The 12,308-nt window shown below is 47.6% G+C and overlaps 1 protein-coding gene across 2 annotated transcripts in view; it reads left to right on the top strand.

The window, feature by feature from the left end:
• Window positions 1–12,308, top strand: part of LOC121590717 (sodium/calcium exchanger 3) — a 116,663-nt gene that overhangs the window by 6,880 nt on the left and 97,475 nt on the right. The window lies entirely within an intron of this gene.

Here is a 12,308-nt window from a genome sequence, read left to right as displayed (position 1 = left end):
TTTGATATTGAATATCCAATATTTATATTTATATAAATATTTATTATACTGTTGATATTCTCCTCAATACTCAGACGTATGTAAAGGGATGAAGTGATTGCAAAATATTTAAAAAATATAAGGAAATTAGTTTAACATAAAAAATCCGATCGCGGAGGCGCAGTGCACAATATGTGTCTGGTATGTTCCATGTACATTGCTCACAGTAGATTGATTGTTTTGCGACGGTCACATCACGGGCAAACTGTAACGCACGCGCAAAGAAAGCCACGCGAAAGGGAGCGGAGCCCATGCGGAGAGGAGTTGCTGTGGGAATGTAATATTGGCCAACGTCGACGCTAAGCAAACAAAGGTTTGGGGAAGCAAATTATCAAAAAAATGATGAGATGTAATAAACCTACAAACGAGTAGACTGCATGGGAAGTAGTACGATTGCAATTGCAATACTTTTGGGGGCAACACCTAAACCAGCAATCTATAAACCCATGCCATCTAGGACACTTTATGAGCTGCGGGGTCTTATTAGTTTAATTAAATAATCATTAAAACATTATCATTACATCACACTGCCCAACGGCCCGAAGCTAATAACCGGAGGGAAGGGATTTACAACATTTTAAATTATGATTTCATCATTCGAACGCAAATCTAGCATTAATGTGGCGGGTCATCAGAAACTAATTAATTCGTAAAGTTGTGCTATAAAATGGAGCGACCGCTTCATTACTGACCGCATCATGCGATGGGATCATTTATTTGCAACAAGATTTAAAACAAAATCCCATAACTCAATATCAAACACGCCAAGAAGCAAAGAAGCATGTAAAGGCGCCAGAAAGGTACACATTTGATCGGTGTTAAAAGGAGTGTATTCGATCTTAAACACCGCTTAAACAACGATTTTTACCGCCATCAAAACGTGGTTTAGTAGATGTAAAACATTGTCCAACAACCACCCGAAAATCCTTCCGATGCTGCTCCTACGCGCCCACAAAGGAAGGGCAAAAACTTGTACGACAAACAAATTATTCCTATATCCGGTATCCGCCCGCACGAAACACACGTGAGCCTACTATTAAATCGGTAGGCCCGCGTTCCACTGTGCGGTCCGTTTACCCAGCCTCCTTGCGCAAGTCATCACTTTCATCGAGCCAGCTGTGAATGGACCTGCGGAACAGAGCCCACCCTTTCGAGCGATGTTGATTTTTGTCACGTCTTCAAACACGTTAAAGGGGTCGTCGGCTGCCCGTTTTGCTTCATTTTTGATGCCGCAAGAAAGTTTTTTTTGTTGTTTTGTTCTGACTCTATGCTATGCACCATTTACCTTGGGAGCATTCCGCCGAACCTCAAACCCAACTTGGCGAGGGTGGTGGGTGGCCGAGTTTCCGCCTTGCCTTTGTCTCATACCGTACAGTGGTGAGAAATGGGACCATGGAAATGGGATATAGCTCGTGATTCGCTGAACCCTCCGCCTACTGCGGGCCGGCAAATGGTGGATGAAAAACTGCCCATTTTACGAGTCCACCAGTTCAGGCGGGGGCCGCCTCGTTTGACGTTTGTGAGCGTTTGTATTTTTTTGTTCTTCGTTTTCGTTGGCCAATCCACCAGATGGCGTGCACAACCCGTTGGGCAGGAGGGAGCAAATATGGGGCCAAGTGTACGTGGTAAACGTTTCCGGTGGGCACGAGCTTCCGGGGTGACACGAACCAATTTCTCCAAAATGGACCATTAAACCAGTCTCGTTCCTCGGGAAAAAAGGGATAATTTGTTTGCACGGTCGTTTTCCTTCGCTCTTCGCATCTGCGATGGAGCTTGTGTGTGTGTGCGTGTGTGTATGTGTGCTCGTCACGTCCGTTCGGCGAGGAGCTTGTGTTGTGGCGGTGGACTTCTCAGAACGGCTGTGCTTTCGCCGGCGGTTGTCCACTCCCACTCCCGTCGATCCTCCGAAGGAACGTTCGGTCCGGTGTATGGGTATTTAAGAATTGTGAGAAGGATACGACAGTGCCCGATTGATGCTGTGACATTGGCATGCTGTCAGGTCGCAATCGCTCCGGCAGACATTGCGAGATTTCGAGTGTCACTGTGATTTTTATTTTTTGTTCCAAATCTTTGGTGCCCCCGGAGGGTTGACTTGTGTAAGGTTGGAGTGTGAAAATAAATAACATTACCATTAGCCCCGTTTCCCTTCAGCATTGCTAATCCCTGACCACGTGGTTTGGCGCGCTGGTATCAGTACGCGAACGCGCGAACCACATCAAGAGCACATGGTCGGAAAAAGCTGAACCGGACGTTTGCCGAAACGTCCTCACTCGTCTCAAGGTTGAGAGTGGTGAGCGAGATTTACGATCAAACAGCTGAACGCACCGAGTGGTTAACGCGCATTCCTTCCCCCTGTTGGGCAACTGCTTTACCCCCCCCGGGGGAAAGGGTGGCCAAATATTGGTCTGGTTCCGCAGCGTGCTGTCAAACGCTGTAACCGATCTACCAACTGTCACTCAGGATGGGTCAACGTTTTGAGGAGGGAATGGATTTTCTGGTCCCACATACTGAGCCTTTAGCATCACACACCGAGCAACGACTCGACATTTGAGCATGCGTTGTAAGGCACCTGTTTGTGTGTTAACAAATTTCACCATAAACAGTATGAATTCAATCAACATCTTTATAACACATCAAATGACAATTGGTTATTCCCAGTATTTTACAACCAATTACTAAAGAATGTTTCCACTTGGGAGAGGGATACAAGAAATAATCTGCCACACAACATTAACCTTGATGACGAACGTTGGTCTGGCTGCATAATTTATGCCCGATGTTCTTTTTTCTTATTTTTTGCGTGGTGCTTGAGTCACTAGAAGGGACGATCGAAGATTGAAGGTGTTGCTGGGGAGAGTAATTCGGAAATATTTGTCAAATGCCACCACCATCACATTCAGCGCACCGAAAAGGACAACCTTCGGGAGGGAAGGAAGGAAAGGTGCGCGATGAGCAAGACGCCCAGCATAGAGCAGCATAATAGCGCAGCACCATGAGTGGGTTCGGACATTTTTAAGCCAAACTGGCTTTGATGTCATCAGTGTTTGTGTGAGTGTGTGTATGAGAAAGTAATGTAGTGAAGATAAATTTAGTTTCACCGACCAATGGATCGCTCTCGCTGCTCTCGCCGCCACAAGGTGTCTGCGTGGATGGGAGTTGAAGATGAAATGGGATAGATTAATGTGCTCTCGTCAAGGAGCAGCCGCGTACCCCCCACGCAATCCCCATCCGCTTTCCGCAGCACCGAGTTGATATTTATGGTCGTGATTTGGGGGTTTGAAACCCTTTCGAAGTACGCGTCCGGTTGGTAGCTAACGAGCTAATCATGTTGTGATAATTATTTCATTCTACATTTACGCCACTAGTACGCTGGTCGCGAAGCACCACTTTTGACACAGAGCACACATTTGAGAGCCACTGGTAAGAGTAAATGGGTAGCTAAAAGTAAATTGTGATCATAATTGAACCGATCAAGCTGACTCGTTGATTTGATTGTATGCAGCTTTTTTTTTTTTTTTCTTTGGCTCAACAACCGATGCCGGTCAAGGCCTGCCAACACACTTGTGGGGTTGACTTTCAGTGACTTATTGATTTCCCCCCATAGCAGGATAGTCAGTCCTACGTATGGCGGCACGGTCTATTTGGGCTTGAACCCATGACGGCATGTTGTTAAGTCGTACGAGTTGACGACTGTACCATGAGACCGGCTGCAGCTTAAGTGATCCAAATAGTTGTTCGTACTATTCTGCATTATTTGCTAATGTCACTACAAAAGAAAGCCCGTCAGTATTTGAGCAGTTGTGTTTGCAATTTTTCTCAAACAAATATAGCCATTTCTCTCTCTCACACACACGCACACACCGCTCAGCGCATGATGAACAAGCCAGCATTACGAAAAAGTCGCAAGTTTAATTTAGCAATTAAAACCACCCCGCCCCCCTCCGGGAAACGGTTCTCCGTCCCATCCACAGCACACCGTTCCCTGTCAGCAGCGGTGGTAGAATATTAGTGCTGCCAAAAATACTAGCACACACCGAGCGAGAGAGCATTTTGTTTTCGTGACAAAGTGAAATCTAAAACAAATCACTGAAACGCGCTTGAGCGCGTCTTTGTTGTGTAATTATCACGCGAACAGCTAACGGTCGTGGGTAAGGCAGCAGAGGCCAGACGCACTGATGTAGCAAACAAATCAAAGGTAGCGTGACACACTGATCCGTTTGGTGGATAATTATGTATCCATGGCATGGTGGTGGTGTAGCGTTCTTCGGGCAGCATGTGGCTAAAATTGGAGCCTGTCCTCCCCTGCCACCCTCTGCACCATGCCCACACTGTGATGTATGCATACACATTATCAAAATGACAGCGTATCGAGAAAATCGTGGTTGGTTTTGATGTTCACGGACACATTCTAATATACTCTTTATCTCTCTCTGTATCTCTCTCTCTCATACACACACACACACACAAAACTCCAACATCGCCCGTTGACGTACGGTTGACATTTGGTGCTCATTTACCTACGAGGATCACCACGCCGCCAGAGCGTATTGATGAGCTGAGACCCCGTGTAACGCTATCCTTTCCCGTCGCTACTTGACGTACATCCCCTTCGGGTGGAGGCTGTGTCGTGCATGTTGTTGCTGTTGTTGTTGTTGTCAGCAATATGGCAAGGACACCTGCGACCGAGACTTCCTTTAACCCGTACCTCCCGTAAATGGTTGATAAAATTACAAAATTCGCTCCGTACACACCAGCTGTGCCAAGCGTGCCGTCGAGCGTCAGGAGAAAGATTGTGGCCGCCTCCTAGTGCGCTAGTCGGCCACATTTTGTGGCAGATCTTGTGTCACTCGGTTCGCACCATCGTACACCGGCGCAACACCGGGGCGCAACACGACCGAACCCATTATTGTGTATTTTTATCTGCCCTCTTCCCGGAGCAGGTCGTTTGCTTTCGCCGTTTTCGAGGCGCGGTTATGTGCGCGGTCAACCCGTTCCGCGAGTGTGCGTACGTGTTTGTTTTATTTTTGCTGCCCTTCCCCACATCTTGCCGCCTGAAAGTAAATCGTCACTTTTCTTGTAGATTTAAATTAATTGCCGCTCGTCGGCTCGCAACGCCTTCACCGGCGATCCGCCACACTCTGACGCAGGTCGGTGGCGATGGTGCACGGCCACACCACGGTTACGGATGGTCGGTCCCGGGCACCATCAATGCCAGGGCCAGAGATTGGCCAACCCATTGGTAGTGAATTCTCGACTGCTTGGATGACAAATTCTTATGCTTCACGGTTTTGTGCCGATTCAGTTTCTTTGGTTTCAGATCATTCTTTCACTAGATTACGTTGAATTTGAAACACATTGTTGTTTTAATTTGCAACAACTGTTTTGACGATGCCAAGTCTTAAGTTCATTGGAAATAAAAAGCTCTGAAGTATATAAAATTTGATGTAGCTTAAATTAGACACTCCCTATGAGCACCTAACTCCACGCAGAAGTTGCCGACCACTGGCGACCGATAGTTGTGCAGTCCGCAACAAATTGTACTAGTGTGTACCGTTTAATTCCACTTGCCCATCACTGCAGGCAGATACACCGCAGCAACGTCCCAAGCAGCTAGTTAACTTGCTTTGGTGTCGAGTTAAGCCGCTCGTTTCGTCGCGCGTCTGGCGCGAATTGAGACGATGTAATTATATACTCCCTTTCTGGCCGGGACCGTTGGACAGTTTCGCTCGCGGAATGCATAAATCGCTAGTCCGCTAGACAGCAGCAAACACCAACACCAACCATCCCGAGGCCCGAGTCAATATTTGTCCAATAAAATCCGCCCGAGATCGTCGGTACAGCCGGTACAGCTGGCACGGCGAAAAACGTGACGATTGACGATTGCGATCTTAACCCAAAGGGACCGAGCTCTTTAGTTACCATGAGTATCTTTATCAACGGGATGTAGGATGAACGCATGGAACGTGTAGCTAATCGGGTAAATGATTGTTTGTTGCGTTTATTGCTGCCTCAATTACCATCGCACGAAACGAAGAGACGACATGTATCTCTTTCGGCAGAGATCTTCAGCTTGTATCAAAAACAACGGCTGTTGCTATTTCCGCTGTCGCTGTAAGCAAATAAACAATAGCAACAGCGAAGTTTGATGTTACAATGTTCCTGAACAGGCTCAAAACTTTATCACACCAAACATCGGTGCGACGACAGATTGCGGCCAAAACAGGAAGATTTATTGCGGGCCGATTATGAGATCGTCACCTTGCTAATGGGAAACGGTGCTCTGGGTGTGTTTGTGTGTGTGGTGATCCCAATAAAATTGGCACACCGTGTGCTGTAACGACGCGCAGCCGAATTCAAAATGTGAAAGTGTAAGGGATGAGGATGATGTCGTGTTTATTGCTTGTTCAGCATGGGGCTTGGATCGCGTTACCCAAGCGTCTTCTTAGTGGAGGTGTGCTTTTGTTGGCATGTATTTTATTGAAAACATTTCAATATTACATTTCACAAAGCCTATCTTTAGTTAAAATGAATTTGTAATTTAAACTAATTTAATTTAAAGACAGTCAAACTCGGTGCAAAGTGACGCTTTGGCTTAAAGCCATAGCAGATGAAATTGCCGCCGTGAGGCTGTGAGTAATCTGCGACGTGTTTACGTCTGCGGGGGATTAAATGTCCACCCAGTTGTTTGCCCTTTAAACCCCCCTTCCCTCATCAACCATTCCAGCTTCATTATCAGTGCACTTTTATCCGACAAAGCTTACAGTGCCGATGCCATCCACATCTCACAAAGGGCAACGCAAGCAATGCAATGACGTTGCCGTCTGCTCCGTCACAACAGTGGAGTTAATCATTCCGCGGCACGATCTGTCCCTGTTGGGGCTCGGGGTTGGATTCCATCCGCTGATCTGGTGCGCTTTAGCAATTAAATGGGATTTCGCGTGGTGGTAAATTCCACGGCACACGCACCATCATTACTGCACAGGGAGTACATTCCCCACCCCCCGATTGCTCTGGTTTATCGTTGTGACAAAAGTTCCCCCTCCCAGCCCAGTAGCTGTACGAAGCGGCTACGACCGCTTTTAATCAGATTTACTCTGGCAAAGCTGTAAAATCCCCACACGGTGCGGAACCGGATCGCTGAGCACCCCGTACGCGTTGGTCGAAGAATCGTTTGTACTTGGGTCGTGCTTTGTCCCTTTTCTGTTTTTTTTTGTAGTATCGTGTGGTAAAAGGTACATACGGATACGGAGATGTGTTGCACGTATGCTTTGGGTTGGCTGACGGTGCGAAAAAAAAAAACCCCCACCCTGCCCCCGGAAAGCAAACGTGGTGAAGAAGGTGCACAAAAATAATGTTGCAAACAGCACACGAGCGAAGCTCAGCAACAAACAAACGAACGGAACAAGAACGAAAAGAAAACGCTCTCTGCGGCAGAACACGATTGCTAAATGGGGACTGTTTGCCTCATAAAATTGTGAAAGAAGCGAGCCAACGAGTGAGGGAACAATTGAAATGCCAGTCGACTCGGAAGCGTTTGCCCGCACCACCCCCTAGAGCAGTTAATTAAATAGTTTAATTTTATTCGCGCGACACTCGCTAACCCGCGTGGCAGCGTCGGTGGTCGAGATGCCGGAGGCTGTGGGTGGGATGGGTCCACTTGGCAGATGAAGGATTCCCTTGCCTGGGTGGTGGTGTGTATTTGTGCAGTAAGCCTCGATTTGTACCGCTTGTGTACTGACTGCCGTTCCAGGGCCAGTGCCGAGTGGAGCGAGACGCTGGGCTGCGCAAGACAGTGTCGCAGCTTTAAGCGTTTCAATTCCCATTAATTCCCCTATCGTATGGTTTGTGTGTTTCGCTTTTCGCATCCCCATTTGGGGCAATGGCAATCTCACCTAAATCCTGCGATGATAGTGCGTCGGATTTATTTTCATCTTTACCGGCTTTGCCCACCGCCTTCGGATGCCTTGTGTGTTGGTGTGCATGTATCGTTCTTGCTTTGGGCTCGCGTGTGTCAACGGACGCTTACCGCAAGGCCACACGACACGGTTACTGATTGTGGTTTCGGGAAAGCCCTACGCCCTGACAGACGATCGTTTCGGTTCAGTACTTTTGGGGGAGGGAAACTTAATAGAAGCGGGATTAACTGTGGTATTATTGTTACAGTTTCCCGTTATTGTGCAGTGCGTAGTGACGTGGTTTCGGGTGAGCAGGTTGCAGATGTAATATTTTTACTCCTTGGCTACCGTATCCAGAGGGGGTGCATGGCCACGCAATCCCGCGTAGCACTCAGGTTCTTTATGCTAGGCCGTTTGTTCGTGCTTACTTTGCACTGTCAGCGGTTATTTTTGCAATAAGCTGTCTGAAGCTGCCTCCCAACTAGTATTTAAGCGACCAAAGTATGTAATTGCATAGCTTTAGGCGCTGTAAAGAAAATCTTGTCGCTTTATTAATAAACGCAACAAACAGATGGGCATCATCTCTACGCGAGAAAAGGAACCTCTGGCTAGTTGTCTTCCTTATATACCTGTCATTCTGTGACAAGTGTTATCTTCCAATGCAAAAAAGCAAAAACACTATTTTAACCCATTAATGTATCTTATTGCCTAACTTCAGGCGCTGTTTTCAAAGGTTAATGTGTGTTACAATCGAGACGCTTTTCCCTGCTAACGACTCTTTTGTCGTTAACTTAAGGCATCCGATAGGAAAATGTCATTCTCGAGCGTCACCAAAATTTAGATAAAATAAAAGCCCCTGTAAGGTTAATGCCGTTGCTGTAACTGTAACCGAGGTTGGCGCCTACACACAATGTTATAAACACGTGCTTCTCGGTTCCGCTCCCATCCTTCCAGCGCTGATTAAGAGAAGGTCATAAGTAGCCTATACCACACCCAAAAACGATACGCCACAATTATGACATAAGCCTTACACGCCTGTCACCTGCTACCCTGTCCCCTGGCAATCAATCACACTCCAGGGGCGTCACAGAGCTTATCGATCATAACTTTTTTTTTTTGGCGCATAAGCACTGAAGCAAAACCGATAAACGGTTCGCATACCGTTCACTGTCCCGCGCACCGGCTATGCTGCAGTGTGCGATTGTTCGCGGCGTGCTTATCTTATGACAAAAACCGATCCCCTGCTAATCCTACTCTAGCGCTCTGTCCACGAGACTGAGAGACAGCGTACACATATCATTGAGCGTACTGGAACTGCTCCATTCAGGCCGTTTGGTAAGGTTTGGCGTTTTCTGCACCTTTCCCTCCAGTTTTGTGAGTGGGTTGCTCTTGGCATATCTCTCGGGCACGATGCGGATACGAACCAGCGTCACAGCAAGAGTGCAGTCCATTCTTTCTAGCTGTCGGTGGGATATATAACTCTTTTACCCCCAACTCCGGGTTCACGCTTTCACGTCAGGACGGCTCAGTACCAGCGCAAACAATTAACCGCCAACTAGGTAAGCAGCACTATTTAATCATCTCGTACGGGCCACCGATGAAAGGTTTACCCACACACATAAACACCTCTGCTCATCGTGGGAGCTCATTTGTTTTAACGTGATCTACTCCAAACGCTCGGCGTAGCGGGGAGAGAGAGGGAGGTGGTGTGTTTTACGAGTTTCTAAATTCCTCACGCTTCAGACGACGACGGCGATGATGACGATGACGACGCTGCGCGTTCTGATGAGGTCGGAAAATATTGCACACTCAGCGATCCCTGGGCCCCGGCAGTGTCCGGCCTGAGCCCCAGCACACACACACACACACACCGGCATGGTCAACGTAAGGGTCCCCGCTGATGCTGGGACTTTCCTTACCGCAAACAAAAAAAGAAGAAGCAAACCCATCGAGTCCCGAAATAAGCGAAACGATCGCACGGCGTAGCCAACCTTCCGTCTGCCTTCGGTGTAAATGGTAAAAATAGACATTTTTCAAAATACTGCTACCAGCACCATGCGTCGTCCATGCGGTTCTGCTGAAGTCCGAAGGGGGGGGTTTTTGAGGTATGCGCGTGCGCCACGTGTTTGCAAAATACAAACCAAACGCAATGTGGGCAGTGTGCGCGATGGCTGCGTCCACTAGCTTTATCACCCGCTCATCATTTCAAGCGTCTAAAACGATACAGATAGGATACGGATACGGATACGGATACGGATAGTAGAAACCTTCACTCTGTAGACAGCAACAGCAGCCAAATCTTATCTTCATGTGTGCCTTTGCGTAGGATTTGCTGTGCTTTTGTAGCGCTTTCATCATCATCAGCACCAGCTTCGCCCCGCTGTAAATCCTGTCCGTCCGGTGGTCCACGTTTTAGTGGTCGTCTTTACCACGCAACGCCACCCAGCGCGTAAACGTGCGGTCAGTGCCGGGTTTGCGGCTTCGCGCTGTTTATCGTGCGTATGGCGTTTCGGCGTGCCTGAGGGCTCGTTAAAAATCGTCAGCGCCACAAATGCGTCCTGGGTTTGTCGCTGTGGTCATCACTCATGGCCGAAACCATGTGTTCGTTGTGTTCTAGACCACCGTCTGTCCCGCTGCTCCCTGTTTCTAAGACAGAGTCTCCACCCAGCCCTTCCATCTCGACTTTGAGCCGCATCAGCAGCAGATGTTTTCTGTGTGTGTTTTTTTATTAATGATAAAACTTACCGTCCGAAGTTCAATTGGTTCACGTCTGACCACGTCCAATTATCTGCCACACGGCATGGAAGAGGAGAAAAAAACTCGCTTCTCCTCATCCAGCGTGCTTCAGCCCAGCCCCACCGTTCCAGTCAAACACGTGAGAATGGCGAGACGAACGCCAGTGCAGTGGCGTCCCTCGTACCAACCGTCGATCGTTGATTGATTAGTGTTAATTGAATTACGGTTCGCAGGATCGGTGGAGTGCGGGAGCTCGATCGTGGGTTCGACCAGCTGGCGGCTATCGGTGAGAACGGATGGGAAACAAGAACGCAATGCAAGCATTAGCGACGTTGATGCCCTGCCCGAGAGAGCGAGATGAAAGCAGGAGATAAAAGAGCAAACCATTGGCGAAAATCGATGCATTGCAGTTGTTGCTCCGCTGGTGGGCAAACTTTTTTGCATTGGGCCGAATTTATTGGTTTTCGTGGAACAATAACAACAGGCCTTTGGTAGAAGGATGTTTCTTTACCTTTAGTTCGCGTTCTTTTTTCCCTTTCTTGCGTCCTTTTGCCGCTGGAAGTGTGCGTTAATGCGAAAAGTTTGGCTTTCGGCTTTTAGGGGTAGGTAGGCAGTAGGTAGGAGGAGGGAGTATTGGAAGAAATGCCCTTTGTTTCGCCGAAGCCATCGAAATCCTCTTGACGATTTTGAAGTGGCCCCAAGCAGTGAAATAGGCCACTCCACAACACGCCGTTGTTTGGAATTGTTTGTACGAGCGCGCACACTCTACTCGCTCTCTCTCTCTCTCTCTCTCTCTCTCTCTCTCTCTCTCTCTCTGTCTCTGTCTCTGTCTCTATCTTTCTCACTCTATTAACCAAACGCACTTCAAGTTCGCGTGTAAATGACGCGAAACACACTTTCCCCGAGGAGGACAAATATCTCTTGAGAAAATGGTACAACTTTGGTGAATAGCCTTGTTTCCAGTAGCCAGTTCATCGGAAGTGATGATGTTGGACGGGGAGGTTGGATAAAATTAAACAAAATTCTTTATTTGGTTCGTCTTTTTGGGGGGGGGGGGGGAAAGCTTTTACCGAGACTTGATCGTCGTTGGCGAGCGGTGTAGTGGCTGGTAAATAGCTTCAAGGGATTCAATTTCGATCATTTACAGCTCTTACTGGAAAATGTGCGCATTGCGATTCTTCGAGCTCCTTCGCCGATGCTTATCAGTGCCATAAGACTGCCCGTCTCAATAAGAGCTGTTATCGACGATACCGCGAAAAAAAAGGCACCAATTTGAAGTCTATATTTAACTTTCTCCTCTAATTTTAACTACAACGCTCACCCTTAATTGGCCATCGTGTGCCCTTCGCGTCGACCGACACACATTTGGGCAGAGTGAAATGTGACTCCATTTAGCCCGCTAAAGATCACGTTAATCTAAAATTAGTGACCAAAAAAAACAGAAACATTGCCTTGCTACGGGAAACGTCAACAAAAATCTGTAAAAGCAAAGAAATTGTACATACCTGGAAAGTAAGCGGAAAAAAAGAAGCGAAACAAGCTTAAATAACAACCTGTGATAATTAAAACGCGGTCCGCAAAACCCAACCGGCCGCATGCATATAATTACCCGAAGTTACCTTGAATCGGTTGAGACAG

Source organism: Anopheles merus, chromosome 2R, assembly GCF_017562075.2.
Source record: "Anopheles merus strain MAF chromosome 2R, AmerM5.1, whole genome shotgun sequence".
Taxonomy (NCBI): Eukaryota; Metazoa; Arthropoda; class Insecta; order Diptera; family Culicidae; genus Anopheles; species Anopheles merus.
The sequence above is the reverse complement of the archived record's forward strand: the minus strand, read 5'-3'. Positions and strand labels throughout refer to the sequence as shown.